This window comes from Tiliqua scincoides, chromosome 14 (genome assembly GCF_035046505.1).
Source record: "Tiliqua scincoides isolate rTilSci1 chromosome 14, rTilSci1.hap2, whole genome shotgun sequence".
In the NCBI taxonomy this organism is placed as follows: Eukaryota; Metazoa; Chordata; class Lepidosauria; order Squamata; family Scincidae; genus Tiliqua; species Tiliqua scincoides.
Genome location: NC_089834.1, coordinates 8949431 through 8962579, shown reverse-complemented (window position 1 = coordinate 8962579; position 13149 = coordinate 8949431). Strand labels below are relative to the sequence as shown.

Sequence of the window (13149 nt, the reverse complement as noted above, 5' to 3'; positions counted from 1 at the left end):
AACTTTTCCAGCCAGCGGCTCCCTTGACCCCCGTAGCGGTTGGCCATGACTCCCCATCATGTTCCCGAGGGCTGGAAGGGACATCATTAAACAGGAAGTGGCCAGAAATATTAGCTATATTAAATATAATATCATAACATAATATTAAATATTAAATATATATTAATCATATCATTAATTATATGCAGATCTTAAAAATATATTATTAATACACAGCAATATACACACTTTATAAATGATCAGCTGCTGATCACTGTTGGAGACAGGATGCTGGAGTAGGTAGATTTTGTCTGGTCCAGGAGGACTCATTTTTTTAAACTTTGTAAGCATACCAATAGAATTGTATCAAATGAACTTTGTGAACAACTAGTCTGACCAACATTACACACACCCACACCCCTGTGGACCCCAATCCAACTAGTCATTTCTCCCATTCTCCATGGATAGGATTGAACCCTTTATTAATTTAAGGAAATTAAATTTTTCCAGCGGCTGGTGGGGAAAACAAAAATGGACCATGAAAATATATCAGCGCTGATAAGGGTTTGGTTAGGAAGCTGATTTGTCTCCTATACTAGGAGATGCACAGCTCAAGCCTATGCATGTCTACTCAGAAGTAAGTCCCATTAGAGTCAATGGGGCTTACTCCCAGGAAAGTGTGGATAGGATTGGGCTGGCAATCACTTCATCAATGGCTGATAAGTATTCCCTTCAAATAGCAAGATTCATCCCTTTAAAAATACAGCCTCTGCTCTTCAGTCAAACAACAAGATTAATAAATCACTTTAAAAACAGTACCCTTTTTCCACTCCTGGCCAAGTAAAGTGCGTGCTTGTCTCTCTCTCCCCCCCCCCCCTTTGCCAACTGCATGGAAACAACTTTAAGACCCCTGGTGACTGGTAAAATAGGTAGTTTTTATTTGGGGAGGAAAGTAGGAAGGTTTGGAGATCGAAAGGGGGAGTGGAAGAGGGAGGGGGTTGAAAAGAGAGATTTCACTTTGATGAGAAGCGATCCCAGGCTGGGAACTAGGAACCAACCAGGCAAGGATCAGCGAGGGTTCAGGACTGCAAGCTGAGCATGCTTGGTACTTGCCAGCTGGGGGATGGAGTCGAAGAGCTTTGGAAACAACATGCATCGAACACAGAAGGCTGCAGTCACTCTGCAGTCACTCCTGGGGGGAGCAGCTGAGCAACTCCTGTTTCTTCTGCTTTAAAAAAAAGCACAGATGACCGGCAGAAGACGGGCTCCTATTCTGCCCAGGGGTGTGACAGTATCACTGCAAGAGGACATCCCGCGCCTCCCCTTTGAGCTCCAGGCACCTCCCTAAAGAGCCACGCCGCACAGTTTGAACAACACTGCTCTACAGCATTCTAAAACCGTAGGCAGCTTCAGCCCAACCCACACTGCTTTCTGCAGTCTTTTTTTTGTATTGGCAACCTTCAGTCTCGAAAGACTATGGTATCGCGCTCTGAAAGGTGGTTCTGGCACAGCGTCTAGTGTGGCTGAAAAGGCCAATCCGGGAGTGACAATCCCTTCCACGCCGGGAGCAAGTGCAGTCTGTCCCTGGTCTGTCTCCCTGGCACTTATAACCGGTAAACTGCTGCTTCCCGTGTTGTGCCGACGCCGTATGGCGAAGTTGGAGTGTCCTCTCCAGTGCGCGAAGCCTGGGTAAAGAAGGTATGGGGGATAGGCTGTTACCCATGCAGCAAATCCCCCCTCTCCACGTCGCTGGAATGGTCCAATGGAAAGGCAGAAGCCAATACGGTTGGTTCCAGCGGCGTCGCAGGAATTGCCAGAACATGACTGTGTTCAGCCATGAACTGCCTAAGGGACTCCGGCTCCTGATTTTGCCTCGAGGTTGACTCCTGAAGCCTTTTCCAGAACTGGATGTAGCCACAAGGCAGTGGAGGTTTGAGGTCAGAGTTTCCTTCTCTTAGATGAGCTGCCTTCCCTAGGCTGACGAGTCCCATCTACCCGGTGCATCTGCAGTCTAACTATACATAAAACACCAGATACTGCTTATGCTGTTGTCTCATAATTCACCCACAGGGACTAGGAGGGCTTATGTGCCCTTAAGACTACATAACCCATGAGGCAGACAAATATGACCATGAAAAGGCAGTGAATTGGCAAGTGCGGGGGGCTCACCTCCAACACTCCTCTTCTTGATCCCTAGCTTCGAAAAGGAAATGGAGAGAAAGAGGAAGTGTGAAGGAGGATGATTGGTTAGGGCATCTCCAAAGCAAAAAGCAAGAGGGGAATGGAACGAGAAGGAAGTCTGAAAGACAACGCTAGCCCACTCCTCCACACTTCCTTTTCCGCTCCATCCCCTCTCTTTTATTGTTCACATTTTTATACCACTCTTCTTCCAAGGAGCTCAGGGTAGTATACATGGTTCCTCTCCTCACAACAACCCTGTGAGGTAGGCAAGGCAGAGAGATAGTGACTAGCCCATGGTCACCCAGGAAGCTTTGAGACCGAGTGGGAATTTGATCCTAGACCTTCCAGGCGTAAGCCCAACTCCAAAAATACTACACTGGCCAGCCAGCCCTGGGCCAGAGGTGTTCAAGATCTGACTCGGAAGGCAGCTGTGCGTGTTCAGGGCTAGCCAACAATCGCCAAGATGGGAACAAGTGGCAGTCACTGCACAGGTCAGCTTTCAGCCATAAGGACAGCAGGTGACATGGAAACTCCCTACTAGCTTTGGAACAGTTGGTACCAAAGATTACAGATGTCAAGAAGCTTGAACAAATCGGCTGGCAGTGGTCTCCATCTCAAACATACACTTAACCACACTGGCAACTGCTACTTCTAAGGGGAGCATCTAGTGTTCTGCTGTTGTGCCCTGAGCTTAATGGACTGTCCTGGTCCCTTTACCTGTTAAAAGGGAAACTTACAGTAATTCAGGTATAGTTGGATAAAACGGCAGCTAGGGAAAAAAGTTGGAATGGACAAGACGATGCGTATGTGCAACCTCCTGATTTTAGAAATGGGCTATGTCAATGCCAGATGCAAGGGAGGGCACCAGGATGCAGGTCTCTTGTTATCTGGTGTGCTCCCTGGGGCATTTGGTGGGCCGCTGTGAGATAGAGGAAGCTGGACTAGATGGGCCTATGGCCTGATCCAGTGGGGCTGTTCTTATGTTCTTAACTACAATTCCCAGGAAGCCTTGCAGGTCTTCTTGTTATCTGGTGTGCCCCCTGGGGCATTTGGTGGGCCGCTGTGAGATGCAGGAAGCTGGACTAGATGGGCCTATGGCCTGATCCAGTGAGGCTGTTCTTATGTTCTTAACTACAATTCCCAGGAAGCCTTGCAGGTCTTCTTGTTATCTGGTGTGCCCCCTGGGGCATTTGGTGGGCCGCTGTGAGATGCAGGAAGCTGGACTAGATGGGCCTATGGCCTGATCCAGTGGGGCTGTTCTTATGTTCTTAACTACAATTCCCAGGAAGCTTTGCAGGTCTCTTGTTATCTGGTGTGCTCCCTGGGGCATTTGGTGGGCTGCTGTGAGATACAGGAAGCTGGACGAGATGGGCCTATGGCCTGATCCAGTGGGGCTGTTATGTTCTTATGCAGGAAAGGCCTCTGGGTGCACCAGGTAGGTGAAAAGGGACTCTCTGTGGCTGCCAAAAACTGCAGTCGACATCTGTCACCACTTCTGAGCTACAGTCCGAGGGGGCCACCGGTGACCTTCAGCCAAGGGTGCACGTGGCCTCTCCCCTGGCTCCAGTTCCAGGCTAAGCACACAGGGTCCAAGTGTCACTCATTGCAGAAGAGCCATTTCCGTCAATGACTTTTGCAAGCCTGGACATGCAGGCTAAAGTCCAAACAAACAGGCCACGGAGCAGGTTGGAAAACAGGGGCTGTGAGAGACACAGAGAGGGAGAGAAGCTGTGCTCTGATCACTGCCTGGACTGATGGCAGAGGAGATGGGCACCTTTGCTGAAACCACAGCAGAGGTTTGGGTGCTGATCAGTGCGCTTCGGAAACTGGTGGTCCGGGGATCTGACTCAGCAGGAACCAAAAAGCTCTCATTCCCCTTAGTTATCAAGGAACCCAACTGTGTGAACTTGATCGTCCAAGCAGAACAAGAGAGCAGACTCCTGCAGCAATTTTGACAGTACACATGGAAATGCTGAAGGAGACCCGACAAACTCTAGCAGCATTCAAAACATTATTTTCCCCACGTTTTATATGGCCCTTTCCTCCAAGGAGCTCAGGGTGAGGTACATGGTTCCTTCCCTCCTCTTGCCCTCACGACAACCCTGTGAGGTGGGTGAGAGAGTGACTGGCACAAGGTCACCCAGGAAGCTTCACGGTTGAGCAGGGATTTGAGCCTGGATCCACCAGGACTAAATCCAAAGCCTGAACCACCACATCATCCTGGCGCTCTGATTTGGGCTGCTTTCCTCATCCCACCTCATAAGAACATAAGAAGACCCCTGCTGGATCAGGCCAAAGGCCCATCTAGTCCAGCTTCCTGTATCTCACTGTGGCCCACCAGATACTTCAGGGAACACACTAGACAACAGACACAACCTGCGCCCTGGTGCCCTCCCCTGCATCTGGCAATCAGAGGCAGCCTACCTCTACCTTGCACATACCTGCCATGGCTTGTAACCTGTGATGAACTTTTTCCTCCAGAAATGTGTCCAATTCCTTCTTAAAGGCATCTAGGCAAGATGCAAACACTACTTCCTGTGGCAAGGAGTTCCACAGACTAATTACATGCTGGTAACACCTCCCATGGGTTTCGTTTGCTCTGAGGTTGTCGTGAATATGTACATGTTAGGCCTTGGTTAGCATGTGGAGCCTGAACCAAACTAAGTCAGTAACGGAAAAGTGGTTAGCAGTTCCTAGCTGCAAGAATGTGAGTAAACAAACACAAAGATTGTTGTCTCTCCTCTGCTGGCCGGAAAGGACAGACAACAAGAATTACAACCCATTGGAATGTAGCACCTTTGCAGACAGAACAGCGGCCTTATCAAGCTGATGAAATGCAGCTGTGGATCTCGAGTTGGGTGGGGTAAGAACTAGGAGGACTAGCAGCCAGGCCCACTTTGAGAAGGTTCTGTCCTCAAAAGTTTCTGATTGGACAGTCTAAATAAGTATGAAGTCACCTCAGTACTAGTAGCATAAGAAGTATACTAATGAGTGCCCAAGGGGTGTGTCCGGTTCCTTCTTGGACAGAGGTTTTGGGTGCAAAATGCTGCACGCTGTGAGCTCCATGGTCCACCATGGGCATCTGGCCTCACAGGTAGCCTGGAGCTAAGAGATCTACGAAGGGTAACTGACTCAGGTGAGAAATAGGGATTAACAGAGATAGCCAGCTAGCTTTATTATTTTATTGCTGATATGTTTCCTAGATGTTTATGCCTCAAGCATTTGCTGCCTTATGTAACCTGATGTACTTAATAATCTAAAATCGCTTTTACCAAGTTGTTTCATTGCCTGTTGGGGACAAAGGTTCAGAATCCTGTCTAGCCGTTCAGCAAGCTACCAAGTGCTCATTGAGGTCTAGTAACTTGAGGACAGAAGCTTTAATTGGAGAAAGCGCTCAGTGCCTGCAAGGGATAGAGTTAAGCCTAGAGGATCTCAGTGTCCCTGGACTGAGGCACTGGCACATACAGGGTGGTGGCAGTACTACTGGACAGGGGGGCCTTGAGGGCTTTAGGGTTCGAGAACTCTGAGCACCCCAAACCCCCCTAAGTTTGTGACAAGAGGTCTTCCTTCCCTCTGAAGCACCAGCTCCTCCAACTGCCAGGCCAATTGCTCAGGCGAAATCAAGTAACCAACCAACCAAGAGAGGCAAAGTCACCTCCATTCTGGCAAAAAAGCCTTAGGAGACCCTGCAAGTGAATGAAAAGAGGAGAATCCTCCTGCATCAGGGTGGATGGTGACAGCACCACAGCATCCTGGACAACGGTGTCCCAGCCAAACGCATCCTGGTTACTGGCATCGCAGGACATATGTCCCCAACATGTGTATTAGATGTACTTTTTTATTTTTAAAATGCAAAGGTCGAGTTAGGGCTGGGATAAGAGGCTTAGCATATATAACATATGATATATATGTGTTTTTAAATGTTTTTTATCTGCTATGCGCAGATATGCGCAACCTCCTGATATGCGCAACCTCCTGATTTTAGGATTGGGTTAAGTCAGAATGCCAGGTGTAGGGGAGGGCACCAGGATGAGGTCTCTTGTTGTCTGGTGTGCTCCCTGGGGCATTTGGTGGGCCGCTGTGAGATACAGGAAGCTGGACTAGATGGGCCTATGACCTGATCCAGTGGGGCTGTTCTTATGTTCTTAACTACAATTCCCAGGAAACCTTGCAGGTCTTCTTGTTATCTAGTGTGCTCCCTGGGGCATTTGGTGGGCCGCTGTGAGATACAGGAAGCTGGACTAGATGGGCCTATGGCCTGATCCAGTGGGGCTGTTCTTATGTTCTTAACATGGGGTTGGTTACCCAGTTGTAGTGGGGTGCAAACAACCGGGGCACAAAAAAAAGGATGCAAATGTCCGAAGACCCCAATGACTGGGTCACAATCATCCAGGATGCAAGTATGGTACATACTTGGTATGATACATCCATGCCAAGAAGGATGTACAGCTAGGCCTGTCCAGTGGCAATCAGCTACGACTCAACAAGATGAGTCCATCTTGAGCCAAGTCAAAGGGAAGCCAGGATGGCCCGTGCTCAGAGAGACCACCTGGCCAGGCTGACCTCTGACCCTCCCCAAAAAATTAGCAGCATGAGACAGCTTAGTTTACATCATGGTTCAGCCCTGAACCTATTTTCAGTTCCGTGGGGGGACGGGGGACAACCACAAGGGAACAGGTCCGGGGACAGCATGTGTCTCTCTTGCAAACCAGAGGCAGCCCCAGTCCTTCGGAAAGCTCTAGGGCTGAAGTCCTGCAAATAACACCCCCAGTGGGGTGCTTATCCCATGTGTTGCAAAGTGCATACACCAGCAAGCCTAACAGTGTGTGCACAATCCTCCTTCAGAGTTGTCATTACAGCACATGAAACAAAGGAGGACCGTTGTCCTTGACTGCCATTTGTTCCCTACCATATCCAGTAAGTCCCTTGACTGGACCCTGGGCTGCTGTTCCCCTACAGTCACCCAGGATGCACCTCCATGAACCCTGGGGCATTTGGTGGGCCACTGTGAGATACAGGAAGCTGGGCTGGACGGGTCTATGGCCTGATCCAGCGGTGTTGTTATGTTCTTAACCCTGGTTTAGCTGTGGGGAGCAACATCAGCCCCTCATTATCTCTCAGCACAGATCCTTGAGTGAACAGGGCCCTCCAGCACATGCCTTATCTGTGGGATAACAATAACAATAACAATAACAATAACAATAACAACTTTATTTTTATCCCGCCCTTCTCCCTAACGGGACCCAGGGCGGCTAACAACATATTAAAAAAAACAGATTTTAAAAACATTAATACATAGCAGATAAAAAACATTTAAAAACACATTACAGAGGCCATAAAAACAGTAGTTAGATTAAAAGACAGAATAAAAGAGCAAGTCACCGAGGAATCAAGCCTGTAAAAAACTAAAAGATGTATAAAAATGTTAAGAAGGCCAGAAATCAGAAGGCTTGTTTAAACAACAGTGTTTTCAGGCCTCGCCAAAAACTCTCAAGAGAGGGAGCCATTCTCAAATCAAGGGGAAGGGAGTTCCATAATGTTGGTGCCACTACCGAGAAGGCCCTGTGGGGATACCCCACAGACCAGTCCAACATCAGCCCTCACCAATTTAGACTTCTAAAAGCAAAAACCACAAGTGTGATATAAATCAATACTCTAGAACACACACACAGCCCAATACATGCACTTTGGGCAAAAAAGACTTCTATCTGATTTATGAAACCAACTGCAGGAGATGTTGGGAAGCTTAACCATTTTTCATCCCTGTTCTTGTCAACACGCAATGTTAAAATGTCACAGCCGGATGATTAAAGCGCATGTACCTAGGATGCGATGCCCGTGCGCAGAATGACAAATATTAAGCTTGGGGCTCTCGACACATGGTGTCGTCAGGAGGATAAACAAGCGGTGTAGATAATGTTGGAGGAAAAGGGTGAAGCAACCATCCTGTCCCTTGTTTTACAGGAACTGGCTTGTACACCAGGTCTTTTCCCTTTGACAACCTCTCAGCTATCGAACCGGGAAGGGTGCATGACACTGCATTTTTGCAGACAAAAGAGACGAGAGTCAACACAGGTCAGATGGTTCTTGGGAATGCCCTGGAAAACTTCACAGCAAAAGATGTCCCCCTTCCAGTTTTTAAACAAAGCTTTTCAAAGCTATTCATCCATCCCTGTAATTGACAGCAACTAGGAACTTCAGAGATACCAATTGGGGGGGCAATTCCTGGACTCACTCCCCCTCCCAAATGCATAGGGAGATTTTCATGTATTTAAAAGATTTACACACTGGGATTCTCTCTCTCACCGTGGCTGGGGGGGGCACTCAGAATGATTGATAGCGTTGTTTAAACACAACATGAAAAATTGCAAATACAACCGCACCATTTCAATGCCAAGATGTTTTTCTTGGCAGAGCATAGAGAATAAGGCGACCGTTATATCTGCATTTTTCTTGGGAACCAGTCCCAGAGAACACAGTGGGGCTTACTTCTGAGTAGAAATGCACAGGATTGGTAGAAGGTTTAGGAGTGACTTAAGATCACCGCTGGACCATAGGTCTGGAGGAAGCTTTGGTCTGCCCTGCCCTAGAAAATGAAATGGACTGTGGAAAACTGAGTCACACAAGGGGTTTTTCCTGATGGCGGGTATCTAAACTCCACTGGGCAAGACCCCCCATACATTACAGACCCCCCCATTTTGCCCCTCCCTCCTGCTTCCACACCACCCCTCAAGCCATTCCGCATCTTGCAAGGTCAACTATCAAGATTCAGAAGAGGGCATGTGCCCCAGCTGGCTGAAGTCAAGGTTTCGAGGCAGCGAACAGGAGCAAAACCTTCACAAGCACAGCACGTTCCGGCTCACAGAAAGGGTGGGTGAGTTGCTTGGAACATCAGCCAGCTGTCAGCGCGAGGTGCTGAGTAACCCATGGGAGAGAGTGATGGCTTGTTCCAGGCTGTGCACATGCAAAGGCGCATGGAATACGAAGCCAGCCGTCAAGAGTGCCAGGGGAGAGGCTGGCTTAACCCCTGACTGCCCGAGAGCGTTGCGGCACACCAGACGGAGAAGGGACGCCAAGCAGAGAAAGGACTTGGTGGGGATGTCGACAGGGACTGAGGAAGGGTGCGCATGGATCTAGGTTCAATTCCCACATCTCCAATTAAGAGCATCGGTGTGGGACAGAGTTCTGGAAAAATGACAGTTACGCTACTTTGATTAACAGAAGGAGTCATGCCAGTAAAAAAAATTTTATGCTTTATTGAATCCAGCTAGGGATAAGAGAATACTCCCAGGCACTGGGGAAGAGAAAAAAAGAGAACAAGTTGTTGCTTCAAGTGACAGACTGGTAGGGGCATCTACTCTCCCTGCTCCCTTAATTAAAAGAGAGAGAGGGCAGTGAAGAGGGTGTGGAGAAAAGGTCCTAGAGCAGTAGAGCCCCTCTAGCCCACCACTCTCCTCTCTCTCTCCTCCACACTTCCTCTTTCTCACCAACGACCTCTTCAAACTCAGTGAACAGTTGGGAGCAATAGCAGAGAGGGCAGCTAGCATGGTCCTGGGTAAGGGGGCAACATTCCCCAGACCAAGCAAGGAGGGCAGTAGCATTTGACACGCCACACAAGGGAGGTCTGGGGCAGGCCCTGCTGGCATGCTGTTGACTGCAGACTGGTTTTGGCCCACCAGCAACCAGTTCCCAACCCCTGATCTACCCACATCCCTGTATGTTTTGGCTGCCCTAATGCTCAGTTCACAGAGACTCAAATATAAAAATCAGCAAGGGAGTCCCACAGAGATCTCTACAGCTTTTAAGTGTTCTGTGGGTATCTACAAGCTCTCAGTGCGATGGCTGGCTTTGCTAACTGGGCAAAGAGGAACCTTCTAAAGCCAGGTACTCTTGTATTTAGGGGGGGGGCAACTTGCCCACATGTGCTGCCTCTGTCGCATTCTCGACATCACCTGGCAGGACAAAGTTCCAAACAACACAGTCCTGGAACGTGCTGGAATCCCTAGCATGTATGCACTGCTGAAACAGAGAAGCCTGCGTTGGCTCGGTCATGTCGTGAGAATGGATGATGGCTGGATCCCAAAGGATCTCCTCTATGGAGAACTCGTGCAAGGAAAGCGCCCTACAGGTAGACCACAGCTGCAATACAAGGACATCTGCAAGAGGGATCTGAAGGCCTTAGGAGTGGACCTCAACAGGTGGGAAACTCTGGCCTCTGAGCGGCCCGCTTGGAGGCAGGCTGTGCAGCATGGCCTTTCCCAGTTTGAAAAGACACTTGGCCAACAGTCTGAGGCTAAGAGGCAAAGAAGGAAGGCCCATAGCCAGGGAGACAGACCAGGGACAGACTGCACTTGCTCCCAGTGTAGAAGGGGTTATCACTCCCAAATTGGCCTTTTCAGCCACACTAGACGCTGTTCCAGAATCACCATTCAGAGCGCGATACCAGAGTCTTTCGAGACTGAAGGTTGCCAGCATGTTGCCCCCCTTTCACACCTTCATGGCAGATTTTCCAGTGGCTGTTGTTGGTACTTCTTCTGCATCTCTTTAGACTGTGAGCCTTTAGGGACAGGGTAGCATTCATTCATTCATTCATGTGATGCAAACTGCCTTTGGGAGCTACTTTTTGTTGAAAAGCAGGGTATAATTATTACAGTCCTGCAGTTTTTGTGCTTAACGAGAGGGCTCTCCAATTAAAACAAAAACAGAAAAGCAAAAGACATTGAAATGTACCATGAACCACTTCCACCAGATGAAGGTATCCCCCAAGACAATTTTGTTTCACTGCCTCTAAGAAGCAGATTCCCTGCTGCTCATTTTGGATCAGTTTGCTTAATGCAATTAAGGCCTTGAATAATCCTAGCTAGGCTCCCTGTATATTCATTAATCTTTGCAACTGGCTCTTGTCTCTCTCCCCCACTCCCCAAGCAGCCACACAAAAATTGTGCTAAAAACAAGTCCTCATCTGCTACAAGCCTTTTCCATGACAGGCAAATGAAGTTCACAAAGCGGTTTACATGGAGCTTTGTGCTACAGCCATTTCAAGAAAGAAGCTCACTCCATTCCCACAGCATCCCAACTGGCACACGTGTTCACAGGTCTGCACTGACAGCCACACTGGCAGTCAAGACCTCATCCCAAAGCAATCAAACACACACTCTGGAGTTTCCTCACTGTCACAAGTTTAACTCATCCTCCTGTGTTAAACTTCTGTGTTTACCGTTCTGATCACCACATCTCCAAAAGGACACAGTGGAACTGGAGAAGGGACAGAAGAGAGTGACCAACATGATTACTGGGCTGGAGCATTTGGGACTATTTAGGCGAGAAAAAGGCACTTGAGGTGGTACATGATTGAGACATACAAAATAATGCAAGGGGTGGTTAGGGTGGATAGAGGATGCTCTTTTCCTTCTCACACACAACCCCAGAACCAAGGGACATCCACAAAATTGAGCGTTGGAAGAGACAGAAGAAAATATTTCTTGACCCAGCATGTCATCGGTCTGTGGAACCCCTTGCCACAAGATGCGGTGATGGCATCCGGCCTGGACGCCTTTAAAAGCAGATTGGACAGATATCCAGAAGAAAAATCCATCACAGGTTACAAGCCATAATGAAACCTCCTGGTTTTAGAAGGAGGTCATTTCTGAATGCCAGATGCAAGGGAGTGGAAAGAGGATACAAGTCTCTTGTTGTCTTGTGTGCTCACACGCATCTAGTGGGCACTGTGAGATACAGAAAGCTGGATTAGATGGGCCCTTGGCCAGATCCAGTCGGGCTTTTCTTATGTTCTCCCGAGTCAGAACATCAGTCCATCTATTTCAGTGTCATAGACACAGACTGGCAGCTCATCTCCAGTGTGTTGGACGGGGTCCTTCCTAACCAGAAACAGAATCTGCATGTAAAGCATGCGCCCCATTTCAAAACCTCAGTGTGTGGGTGGATTCACACTGAACAGTGCTGCAATGCTGTCCTTCAACAATCCAAAACCCAGACTGTTGAAACATGTGCTGCATGCGGAGATCACCCAAAGACTCTTTGCGGTCCGTTTTTAACAACCACCGTTGTGCAAGTTAAGATTGCAGTCAAAACACATTAAAGCTTTGACTAATCTGGATTAGGTTTTCAAATGTAATTTAAAACCATGAGATGATAATAATCTTAAAAGTGGATTCTGAGCCCCTGCAACAGCCCCTCCCTTCCCAATTCTTTTATGACAAGGGCAAGCGCACACGAGAGAAGAGACAGACAGGGTGACACACTGATTGACAGCAAAAGCAGTCCAAGGGGACCAGAATTCTTCCATATTTATTCTGGGCATGTTTTGTGGTTGGATCAGGACACGATTCACAGAGGGGTGGGTTGGTGGGAAACAGGAGTTGCTTAAATCATGCAAGGAATGGGGTTTATCATCATTTTAAAAAATGCAGAAAGAACACTGACTTATTGAAGGCCTCGGTAAATAGAGGTCTTTCATTATGGTCACAATAGTGCAAGTAACACAACAGTGTTATTGTGGCTCCAGGCTCTCATTTGAAGCTACAAATTATATTTTCTTTTTTAACATTGCAGTGTCAGCACTTCTCCAGACTGACAAAGAATTCTGCGTAGTTTGAGATTAAAGTGGAATAAGTTTCCAGCTCTCATTGTTTGTCAGGCTTCGTGCCCACATTAGATGCTAAATTTAGGAGATCAGGTGGAGATCAGAGACATTGCACCCCATGGAAAATGTGCGTTTTCGCGACTCGAATCAGAGTCATCCGCATCACAGCCCATCCCTGCATGATACTCTCCAGCTCCTATAAAAACCACCGGGTCAGGCTCACTGAACCCCAATAGTAAGAGCAGAAACCGACTGCCCCTGGCGTGGCAAGGGCTGACTAATTCTGGAAATCACTTCTGAAAATGGCAAATCATTGTTTTTCCAAATTTTGTTTTTCCCCAGAACTGAAAGTTACTGAGTTAGCGGGGAAAATTTTCCTAATCCAA

At 48.1% G+C, this 13149-nt stretch overlaps 1 protein-coding gene across 1 annotated transcript in view; it reads right to left on the bottom strand.

The window, feature by feature from the left end:
- Window positions 1-13149, bottom strand: part of SLC25A1 (solute carrier family 25 member 1) — a 52778-nt gene that overhangs the window by 32761 nt on the left and 6868 nt on the right. The window lies entirely within an intron of this gene.